The sequence below is a fragment of the Myotis brandtii genome, unplaced genomic scaffold, assembly GCF_000412655.1.
Source record: "Myotis brandtii unplaced genomic scaffold, ASM41265v1 scaffold17, whole genome shotgun sequence".
In the NCBI taxonomy this organism is placed as follows: domain Eukaryota; kingdom Metazoa; phylum Chordata; class Mammalia; order Chiroptera; family Vespertilionidae; genus Myotis; species Myotis brandtii.
The window spans coordinates 8,097,700-8,110,196 of NW_005356259.1; positions in this window are offsets into that span (position 1 = coordinate 8,097,700).

Here is a 12,497-nt window from a genome sequence, read left to right on the forward strand (position 1 = left end):
CTCAATGCAGGAGCTGCTCCCAGCCTGCAGGCCCCAGGCCAGCCAAGACGGGTGCCAGCAGGGGCCCCCTGATCGCCCTACCAGTCGTTCCACAGATCAGCCCTAATCACCAGCTAGGCCTAGGGACCCTACCTGTGCACAATTCGTGCACCAGGCCTCTAGTTTCTTCATAATAACACTGACAACAGGTTTTCAATGGAAAATGATGGCCCAGTGTTTCATCAGATGCTTACTTAAAAATGAAACTGTCACACCACTGTCTATTAGCTGTCAATTCTTCTTCCTCTTTTAATATATACTTTCAAGTTAAACACATAGTAGGCATTCACAGACATTGATTAAGTTGCTTAATTAAAGGCAAGTTGAGGGTCACGCAGAGGGGCTGCTTTTACTCGGCCAGTGTGGGGACCCTTTTATGAAACTGGGACACGTAGGTCTCCATCTAGCTAACGCAACTCTTTAAGGAGGCTATGCCAATAGGAGATATTTACCCGTTCTTTCAATGTATATTTTCTTAAAGGTGGTGATTTACATTCTGATTCTCTAGTTCTCCTTAAGTTGCTTTTTGAGAAACTGCAAAACTCTTGGGGAGAAAAACCGTGCCCAGAATCTGGCTTTTGAGAGACTTTCGAATGTAACTCCCATTGGCACCCATGGAGGTGGGGGTGGGGGAGAGGGGGCTCCCCAGTCCTTCCAGCGGCAGCCAGATGCCTGGCGGGTAATGGATTGTCTTCCTCTGAGCCACTCTCCATGGGAGATGTCCTCAAAGGTTTAGCATTCTGGCTGGAAAACACTGCCTGCGCCCCGGGCAGGGGTTTCTTCCTGTGTTCTCCTGCAGAGGTCCGCGGGGACCCGGCTGGCTCAGAGAGTGTAAACCCATGTACTGTAAAAGGAAGATCAAGGGCAGCATTGGCTCTAAGTGCTTGTTCAAAAGTTTCCAACTGGTCTAGCTTTTCAAAGACAGAGAGTGAGCTCTTGTTGCTGTAGCCTTAGGGGACACTTGGAGAAGGTGTCTTTAAACACCCACTCAAAATGCCCAGATTTTAGGAGGAAGAAATTTTAAAAAAGGGGGGGGGGAGAGTGGTGGTAGGAACAAAGCTATTGGTTTCTCGTTTGGATCAGAACAGAAAAAGGCAGGAAAAGGAGAAAAGGCAACAATTTTCCAGGGCAGGCTTTTAGGTTTGTCTGTGCTGAAGGCCTTTGCAGATGGAGAGCCACACAATGGTAACCAACAAATTATTTGGTAGCCGGAGACTGTTTCCTTGATGCGTAATCGTCTTGCGTTAGAGTTTTGGTATCTCTAACATCTTTGGTGATGAAGCAAGGGGCAAGTTCAGTAAGTGAATAATGTGTTTTAAGAAAATCTTTGAGAGCCATCCAAAGAAACAAAAGAGCTTTCAAAAAAAAGAAGAGAAAGAAAGAAAGAAAGAAAGAAAGAAAGAAAGAAAGAAAGAAAGAAAGAAAGAAAGAAAGAAAAAGAAAACAAGGAAAATTTTTGGGTGGAGTCCCTTCTGTATCTCAGACCCTGAACCAGGAGTATCAGGAGATTGATTCCGTGGCCTGGGACACGTTCAGCCTCAGCGTAGTGTTTTTCTGGTTGTTCCACGGAGTTTAAAGGACAAAAGGTTAGCAAAGGCTTACATTGCTGGTCACATTAAGCCTCTGTTTTGTGATCCGTAAGCTCCAGGGAGGCCTACAATTTTGGACGTGAGTTGGTAGAAGGCAGATTCAGGGAATTGTTTATTTTGCTCTTTTTCCATCTGGGCTTCCACATTAATTGAATGGATTCATTTGGTGCTATTTCATTCCCTTTAGAATTTTGGTTGTGAAAATTAAGAATCGTAACTCTAATGTCTCCTATGGTCTGTGAGTAATGGCAGGATGCTTTATTGCTCTGACCTTTCCCGTTTTCTAAGTTTTGATTTGCTGAGTTCTTTCCTCCTCTTTTTTTTTTTCAGTTTACTTATTATGATTATTAATGAGGAAGCAGAAAAATGACCGTTCAGTCAAACTTTCGGGCATGGGATGTAATAAATGGTTTCTGTCTCGGATCTCACATTTGCCCCTAAAATGGAGTTTTGTAAAAATATATTCCAAATTTATATAGATATTCACTGAATCCTGGATCAAGCGTTCTTGGGAACAATCTACCCACCATAATGCTCTCATATGCAATTTTTATTACCCTTTAGCTGCCATGGCTTTGGGCTTTAAAAGTACGCAAGGCCTGTCAAAGCCTGTCTTTTACAGAATGGAATTCAACCTTCAGTGTCGGCTCTTAGGAGGCCTCTCTGCCATCTTCCTGTTAACCACGTGCGTGCCAGTGCTGGGCCTCAGTGTACAGCAGCAACGCGGGCCCTGGTTCCCATCGGCTTTCTCTGGATGGCCGGCAAACACTGTGGTTATAAAAGTCATTCTGTGCTTCACTTTGAAGCATTAACGTTGAGGGTCATGCAGAGGGGCTGATTTTACGCGGCCAGTGTGGGGACCCTTCTATGAAACTGGGACACGTAGGTCTCTATCTAGCTAACGCAACTCTTTAAGGAGGCTATGCCAATAGGAGATATTTACCTGTTCTTTCAATGTATATTTTCTTAAAGGTCGTGATTTACATTCTGATTCTCTAGTTCTCCTTAAGTTGCTTTTTGAGAAACTGCAAAACTCTTGGGGAGAAAAACCGTGCCCAGGATCTGGCTTTTGAGAGACTTTCGAATGTAACTCCCATTGGCACCCATGGAGGTGGGGGTGGGGGAGAGGGGGCTCCCCAGTCCTTCCAGCGGCAGCCAGATGCCTGGTGGGTAATGGATTGTCTTCCTCTGAGCCACTCTCCATGGGAGATGTCCTCAAAGGTTTAGCATTCTGGCTGGAAAACACTGCCTGCGCCCCGGGCAGGGGTTTCTTCCTGTGTTCTCCTGCAGAGGTCCGCGGGGACCCGGCTGGCTCAGAGAGTGTAAACCCATGTACTGTAAAAGGAAGATCAAGGGCAGCATTGGCTCTAAGTGCTTGTTCAAAAGTTTCCAACTGGTCTAGCTTTTCAAAGACAGAGAGTGAGCTCTTGTTGCTGTAGCCTTAGGGGACACTTGGAGAAGGTGTCTTTAAACACCCACTCAAAATGCCCAGATTTTAGGTATTGGTTTCTCGTTTGGATCAGAACAGAAAAAGGCAGGAAAAGGAGAAAAGGCAACAATTTTCCAGGGCAGGCTTTTAGGTTTGTCTGTGCTGAAGGCCTTTGCAGATGGAGAGCCACACAATGGTAACCAACTAATTATTTGGTAGCCGGAGACTGTTTCCTTGATGCGTAATCGTCTTGCGTTAGAGTTTTGGTATCTCTAACATCTTTGGTGATGAAGCAAGGGGCAAGTTCAGTAAGTGAATAATGTGTTTTAAGAAAATCTTTGAGAGCCATCCAAAGAAACAAAAGAGCTTTCAAAAAAAAGAAGAGAAAGAAAGAAAGAAAGAAAGAAAGAAAGAAAGAAAGAAAGAAAGAAAGAAAGAAAGAAAGAAAAAGAAAACAAGGAAAATTTTTGGGTGGAGTCCCTTCTGTATCTCAGACCCTGAACCAGGAGTATCAGGAGATTGATTCCGTGGCCTGGGACACGTTCAGCCTCAGCGTAGTGTTTTTCTGGTTGTTCCACGGAGTTTAAAGGACAAAAGGTTAGCAAAGGCTTACATTGCTGGTCACATTAAGCCTCTGTTTTGTGATCCGTAAGCTCCAGGGAGGCCTACAATTTTGGACGTGAGTTGGTAGAAGGCAGATTCAGGGAATTGTTTATTTTGCTCTTTTTCCATCTGGGCTTCCACATTAATTGAATGGATTCATTTGGTGCTATTTCATTCCCTTTAGAATTTTGGTTGTGAAAATTAAGAATCGTAACTCTAATGTCTCCTATGGTCTGTGAGTAATGGCAGGATGCTTTATTGCTCTGACCTTTCCCGTTTTCTAAGTTTTGATTTGCTGAGTTCTTTCCTCCTCTTTTTTTTTTCAGTTTACTTATTATGATTATTAATGAGGAAGCAGAAAAATGACCGTTCAGTCAAACTTTCGGGCATGGGATGTAATAAATGGTTTCTGTCTCGGATCTCACGTTTGCCCCTAAATACAGTAATTATTAGGTTGCCTGATGATATGCCGAATTTTACAAGGCTCTTATTAAGGAAAGAAAAAGAACATCATAAATCCACTAATGTGGGTAATGACTGGTATGGAAATTGAAAATGGTTCAAAATTAACCCACTCCTTTTTTCCATTTTCTAAATGCCCCCTGGGTCCTAATATTATTCATCATATAAGTAGACCTGCTTTTCTCTTATTTCAATTAGTCCTGCACTGCCAAGAAGCTCCGGAATTATTTGCAATTAAGAGCTATCTGGCCTAACCCGAGCACTGCCAACACATGGGACAGATGTGAGGAAAAATAAAACAAACTTGCATGAGGAGACTGATTCAGAAACTGGCCTGGAAGCTCTTCGTGTCTTACTCATTGTTAGTTCCCTGGCACGGCGCTCGGGACAACCGGGGACCTGGGAGGCAGCGAGAGTGGAACTCAGCATTATCCCTGGGGACCCGGTGATGAGCTGACTGCTGAAGACTTGACCAGCGTAGTTTCCTTCAGACTTTCCCACTTGGATGTGAAATGGTCATCTTGCATTCGAAGGCAGACTTCCCATATGCCTTATAGAGAAGCCAAAAGACAGAGGGTGCAGGGGAGGCACGGGGAAGGTTGAGGCAGGGAGGGGATAAATGAATTGGTCTCCACCCCTACCCAGTGACGCTCTCCAATCAATAAGATGAGACAGTGTTTGGTGAAGCAAATCAGAAACTTTATTCCTTGGCCAAGGAGTGAAGAAGGGGAATCCAGCGCCCTGCTGCTGAGGAATTAGAAAGTATCACAGGGCCGGGGGGAGTTAGCGGGTTCAGGGCTGGGGATGCTCAAGGAAGGGTGGCGAGGGCTCAGCTTTTCCAGGGAGCATTCGCGGTTCCTAAACCTGCTTGGAGCACATCTCACTATACATCGCAGGTCTCATTTTAATGTTAATCTCCATCCTGGGTGTGATTTCTGGCGTGTTAATGAAGAAAAGTCCGTCAAAAGGTCACTTAGCAGGGGTTTCAGGTGCCATCTTGGACTTTTCCAGCGAAAATGGGCCTCTTGCGGTGGCCCTTGGGCTTCTTGTCTGATTTCTGCTGGCAAGTTCAGCGAGCCCTGACATTATAAATACAATAAAAGTCTACAAAAACCTTGGAGGAAGTCGTTTTATCACACATAATAGACAAATGATCCATATTCAAAATGCCTAGAGCATAACTACTAGTCAATAAGAAATGATCAAGAAGCCATCAGAATATGGACACAGGAAACAAATAGTTAATTCACACCAGAAGTACTAAATGTGGGCGATAAACTTAAGAATTTTGATCTTTATTAGTCATCAAGTAAAACAATGAATATCAAACTTTACTCATCCTATATAATAAAAGCCTAAATGCTAAGTGTCTGGTCGTCCGATCGGCCATTCAACCAACCAAAGTGTAATATGCTAATGATATGCTAAGGCCACTCAACTGCTTGCTATGATGTGCACTGACCACCAGGGGGCAGAGGCTCGGACTGGTAGGTTAGCTTGCTGCTGAGGTCCTGCAGATCGGGACTGAGCAAGAAGGGCTGGACAAGCATGCCCTGGAGCCCTCCCGCCATCCCTCCCTGGCTGGCCAACCTCCTGCGTCCCTCCCCAGCCTCAATCGTGCACTGGTGGGGTCCCTTGGCCTGGCCTGGGACCGTCGGGGGATGTCAGAGAGTTGGTTTTGGCCCGATCTTACAGGCCAGGCCAAGGGACCCCACTGGTGCACGAATTTGTGCATTGGGCCTCTAGTCATTGATAAAACTGGGAAGGATTTATAGGTGAAGGGTTGGCAAATATGGAGAAAATACTGAGGAAAACTTTTTGGAAGGCGATTTGACAATAACTGTCAAAATGAAAAATTCCTTATATGCTTTCACTCGGGATTCCTCTCCTAGGAATCTAGCCTGAAGAAATACTCACACACGCGCACAAACATGCATGTGCACGGCTGTGCAAAGTTTTCCACCAGTGTGGCCTCTGAAGCTGCGAAAAGTTGGTCTATTTGTTTGCTGGTGCTGCCATTTATTTCCTTACAGTTCTGGAGGCTAGAAGTCCAAGGTGCAGGTGGTGGCAGGATGGTTTCTCTAAGGCCTCTCTCCTTTAAATGGCCGTCTTCTTTCTGTGTCATTCATTACCTGGTCTTCCTGTGTGTGTCTGAGTCCTAATCCCAGTCACCCACCCACCCCAATCACCTTAGTTAAGGTCAATTGCCTCTTTAAAGACCTGATCTCCAAATGTAGTCATTCTGAGGTATTGGCGGTTAGGATTTCAACATATACATTTTTAGACAAAAGACAAAATTCAGCCATAATAGTTGAGAATACTCTAAATGCAAAATAGAAAAAAAAAATGGTTATGATACGATCAGGCTATAGAATAGTATATAGTCAATAATAAGAATAAAGTAGACTTATGAAAGCTTTTTAAAATATCGTTAGGTGACAAAATCACAATGTATAAGTGTTTAGTGTATTCCATTACAGAAGGTTACATCGGGGATCCTTTCCTATGGCGCGACGTAACTCGATTTTCACCATAAGTCGGAACCCACCTACATAAGCACCTACGTCACTCACATGGAGCACATACACAGCAGTAATGAAGTGAAACAGTAAAAAAAATTTAAAAGAAAAATAACAATTTCTGACCTTTACTTGTGGTAAATAAATAATAAAAAATATTGGTACAAAACAATATATGCATATTTTGAGGGAGAGAGAGAGACAGAGAGAGAGAATTGCAAGGCTATACACTAAAGTGTTGGGAATGTTGCTTTTGTGTTAGAGAGGGAAGTGGAAATGGGGCTGAGCATGGAGGAAAGGTAGCAGATAAAGCATTAATTTTATGTTTTGTTTTGTGTATGTACTTGTATTTGCTTGATATTTTTACAATGGGAATGAATTTTTAAATTACTTAAATAACTTAATTACTTAAATTGCCAAATTTCTTAATAACTTAATAAAATGACACATGCTTGCACACAAAAGGAAAATTTGAGTTTTGGGTCAAACAAAACAGAAGTTATAACCATTTAACACTGTGGGGTGTTTTCAAATTTTCACTCTGAGTTCAGAGCAGCCCCAATTCACTCTCTCCTCTCTGCTGTTTGCTTTCACAGGGAGTGTGAATAGATGCTCTATCAACTGGCAGCGTGAGGTTACAGAGTAAAATCCAAAGAAGGTGCTGGAGAGCACCCCCAGCTTTTTCTAAGGCGGCCTTGCTGTGGAAGTGAGGAAAGAGAGACAGTGCTGGCAGGGCAAGGCTCTGAGGGGGGGGGAGAGGGCGGGGATTGTTGTCTTCCTGGCTACTCTCCACCTCCCCCTGTCCTCAGATCCCAGGGGCTGTCAGTGAGGAGACTGGGGTAGCAGTTGGCCATGAAGCTAATTCTTCAGAATTGGCTGGGAATTCAGCCCCACTTGTCCGGAAGCTCAGAACAGGAGAGCAGCAGGAAATTAGGCTGGTGAACTGGGAGCCCCAGCCTGGCGACACTTCAATCTCTGCCGCCCACAGCCTGAATGTGTGCTGTTGCTCAAAAGAACTCAGATCCCAGTATAACGCCCAGTCATGATCAGACATGCCATCGTTTAAATAAGAGCGAAAATAAACGATTGGTTTGTCCAATCGAGTGTGGCTCTTCAGGCCACCTTCTGCTCAGCTAAGATTTATGTTTTTCTAGTTCCAATCCGTTTTCTTCACATAGAAACGGTCACAGGGAGGAGTCCAGTTGGGAAGGAAAGCTTTGAGTGCCAAGATAACATGGACATTCTCAGGAGATAAACAAATCGACTTGCAACCAACATTTAAAACACTGTGTCCTGGTGGATAAGAGGGTCAGGATTGTGGCACTGTCTAAAAGAGGTGAGGTTTGAACTGTGATTTCTGGGGCATGGGGGCGGGGGGAAGTCCAGGTGAAATGATCGGAAAGAGAACTTGTTCCTGGTGTAAGGGAAGCTCAAACAAAGACTTGGGATATTGAGAGTGTGGCCAGAGAGGAGGACGTGCTCTTGGAGAGAGGTATTAGTTGGGGAGGTGCAGGGCTGTTGATAGAAACTACTTTAGTCTTTTGTGTGGCGTAGGCTGATTTTCTAACATTCCTGCCCCCTTTCCTCCATATGAAAGCATCATGCATAAGACTGACCACCCACCTTAAAAGCATTATGCAAATTAGTGAATTCAATCTGTAATTTACTGGGAAATAACAATACCTTTATTTAGAATTTTTAAGCATTCCCTATGTATTAGGGAAATTAGCCCTTTCTCTGTGGCATATGTTACAAATATTTCCTCTCAGTTTGTCAGTTGTCTTTTGGATTTTTAAAAATGATATTTTGTTTGTTTTTGTCTTGTAAAACCTTCTAACTTTTTTTATTAGTTAATTTTTTCCCATCTCTTCTCATACTGCCTCTGGATTTTGAGTAATGGTTTAGGAAGCCTTTTCTACATTAAGGCTAAAGAAGAGTTCAGCCATCTAAACCTCTAGCCCTGTGTGGTTTCATTTTTTCTTTACATCCCTATCATTTGGAGTTCATTCTTATGTATAATATGAGCTATGGATTTAATTTTATCTTTTCCAAATGGCTACTCAGTTGTCCAACATAATTTATTTTATAAAAGTCCATCTTTACCCCACTGGTTTTAAATGCCACCCTTATCATATATTAAGTTTTCATATGTATTTGAGTTTACTTCTGGATTTTCTGTTCTATTCCACTGGCCTTGTGCCAGTACCACACTGTTTTAATTATAGAGACTTTATGGTATGTTTTAGTGTTGGCTAGTCCTCCCTCATAAATATTTTTTTCAGTGTTTCCTGGCTATTTCTGCATGTTTGTGTTTCATATAAACTTTGGTATCAACTTAACTCCATAAAATAGCTTGTTGGTATTTTCATTGGGATTGCTTTGCATGTGTGAGTTAATGTAGGGAAAACTCACATGTTTATAATGTTCTCCTATCTAAGACCAGAAGATATCTTTCCATTTGTTCAAATCTACTTTTTTGTCTTTTAGGAGTTTATTAACATTTTCCTTGTATAGGTTTTGTACATTTATTATTAAATTTATTTCTAAGTCTTTAAGCGTTTTTCATGCTATTGTAAATAAAGTTTTCTCTACCATTATATCTTCCAACTTTTCATTGTTTGTGTTTATTAAAGCTATTGGTACTTAATGTTAATTTTATATCCTGCTACCTTACTAATTGTCTTACAGTTTGCATTAGTTTCATCACTGATTCTCTAAGGTTTTGCTAATATACTATCATATGATCTCCAAATAGAGGTCATTTTACTTCATCTTTACCCATTTTATATCTCGAATTGATTCTCTTGTCTGATTGCATTGGCTAATAACTTTAGTACAATCCTATATAATAAAAGCCTAATATGCTAAGCATCCGACCATTCATTTGACCGTTCGGCCAGTTGCTATAATATGCACTGACCACCAGGGGGCAGACGCTCTGACCAGTAGGTTAGGTTGCTGCTGGGGTCTGGCTAATCAGATGAGATGGGCCAGACACGCCCTGGAGCCCTCCTGTGGTCCCTCCCCAGCCCCGATCGTGCTGGTGGGGTCCAGCCTGGCCTGCACACTCTTGCAATCCAGGACCCCTCAGGGGATGTCGGAGAGCGGGTTTTGGCCCGATCCCCACAGGCCAGGCCGAGCGACCCCACCGGTGCATGAATCCGTGCTCCGGGCCTTTAGTGTTGAATAGAAGAGATAGTGGTCTTCCTATTCTTGTCCCTTACTTTAGTGGAAATTCTTGTTAGTATTTTAATAAATATGAAAAGTCATGCACATTGAATATGAAACATTGTAGGGAATCTGGATAGTGTTATTGTGTTGAACGTGAGCATCACCTTTTCTCTGGCAAACATATAGCATGAAAAAGTCATCTTGATCCAGGTGAGGGCTGTCTATTTTTCTTTTGCTCTTACTTTTAAGATGTATCGCTTTCAGGGCTTTCAGCTAAAAGTCATTGGAGACTCGTTTTTAAGGATGGCACAGCAGCAGGACGAAATGAACCCAAGTCCCTCAGAGGATTTGTGGAGCAGAGATACCCCACTACCTATTAATGTGAGAAAAAAATACAATTCCATCTTATTTAAGCCAGTGTATTTGAGGGGGGGGGGTCGCTTTGTTCTAGCAGAGGAGCCTTTATCACCCTAACCAATACACCATCTATTTCAAATTGATGCTACCCAAGATTTTTTAAAAATAATTTGAAGTTTCTCATCACCAGATACACAGAGTAGGGGATGGATATGGACCAAGCACCAGTCACAAACCAAGCATCAATGAATAAATTACAATACTAACAACACAGTCAAAATCTCTTTGTTCTAGCAGAGGAGCCTTTATCACCCTAACAAATACACCATCTATTTCAAATTGATGCTACCCAAGATTTTTTAAAAATAATTTGAAGTTTCTCATCACCAGATACACAGAGTAGGGGATGGATATGGACCAAGCACCAGTCACAAACCAAGCATCAATGAATAAATTACAATACTAACAACACAGTCAAAACGTTTCTCATCATGCTTTGTAATCTCCAATTAGAATATTCTTCCTTTGAAAATCTCATTCCTGCAACCAATATACTCTAAATTATACTAGCTTGCAATCCATCACACTGTTAATGTTTTCCTTCAGCTCATATGGAGCAAGCCCTGAGAATTTAATGAAATGACCAGCTGGGTGACACTGACTATATTCTCCTCAGTTCTCTGGATGCACAAAGGGGTTAAGAAAACTGCCCCATCGGGGGAATAAAAATGGGAAGACACCTGGCCAGAAGATAATGAGAACCACATCAGCCTGGAGAAGGGAGACGAGGCTCCAGAGGGCGGTTCAAACATCGGAGTGTCAGAACAGGAAAACCGTCCAAGGGAAAAATCAGGCTGATCCTATACATACCCTGAGCCAAGGTGGGGCCTGGGTTGAAACGCTAAAGAGATTTAGGTCAAGAAAAAAACCAACAACTCACACACACAGGTTAAGGATGAAAGAATGAAAAGGTGAGAACACGGGGGAAAAGGTAAAAAGGAAGGAAAGAAAGATGTCGGGGGAAGGAAGGAGGGGGATATGTGGAAACAAACAAAAAAACAAGCTTCACAAATTGTATAGCTGGTTAGCTCATGTTTCTCCCTCAGAGGCCAGAACACTTTTCCGTGGGCCGCCCCGTGCAGATGTGTGACCCGCCCAAAGGAAGTCTGTGACACAAGGATCACACCTCATCTCACGGCTCTCCCAGCTCTGGCAGGGGTTTCTGTGAAATTTACACTTAGGCAGAGTTTTGTCTCTTAGGCAGGCACCTCCCTTGTGCAAGTAGGAAAAGAGCCAGAGGCAACCCGGAAGCATCTTTGCTCCCAGCTCTAACCTCTTCGGGGTTTCATATTTCCCAGCGGTACACGTGCCATGTCACCATTCACACCCACGGCAATGAAACCGTGAGGGGGCTGAGGATTCCCATGGCAATTTGCTTCTTAATCCATCCAGGGAAACAGAAGGTGGACGGGGATATCCACAGACCTCCCCAGAGAAAGAGCGGGCCGGAGTCGGCCAGGGGTGGCACATGGCGGACCAAGGTTTCAAGGGTTCCCAGATGCCCTCCAGTTTCCTAGTGAGCTCCATCTTTACAATCTTCTCTCCTTCCTGGAAAATTCAGCCCTTTCATTTTTTGCACTTTTTTTTTAAACTTTTTTTTTTTTAGAGGACTTTAGCCAGTGGTCCCTGGTATTAAAACTTTTTAGCTGTAATAGGCCTTAATTATAAATTTGCAATAATTTATACTGATTGTCCAGAAATAAGAATATAAATCTCTATAGCCCAGCATTTACTGGGAGGACTTTCCTGTCTGAAGTCTAATATAAACTCATATTTCACAGCTAAATGTTTTCTCACGCGAATCATTTATGGGGTGTTGCTGAGCTTGTCCTTTTAAAATCATCATTGATAACATGTTAAAGGGGTACATTTAGACATTCTTTAACGGACTGACCTTGTCTGGAGGACTGTGAAGGGTAATAAAATAATACGTTACTTACATGCTATTAGGAGAGGGAAAATAAATAATTAAAAATCAAACCAAAGATGGCAAGAGAAGGAAAAATGAGAAGGGCAAATAACAGGTGGGACGTGTAGAAAGACAAACGGCAAGGAGGCAGGTTCAAACCCAAATATATCGGCAGCTAAATAAAAGTGGATTGAAAACTCCAAATAAAAGGCAAACCTTGTTATGAATAATGAAAAAACCAAAAAACAAGTTCTGTGTTTGATCAGGATAAAGAAGAGATTTTAGAAGCAGCCAAGGTGCCTAGAGTCTGCAAGGAAGAGACAGCTAAAGGGTTTTTTTTTGTTGTTGTTTTTTTTTTG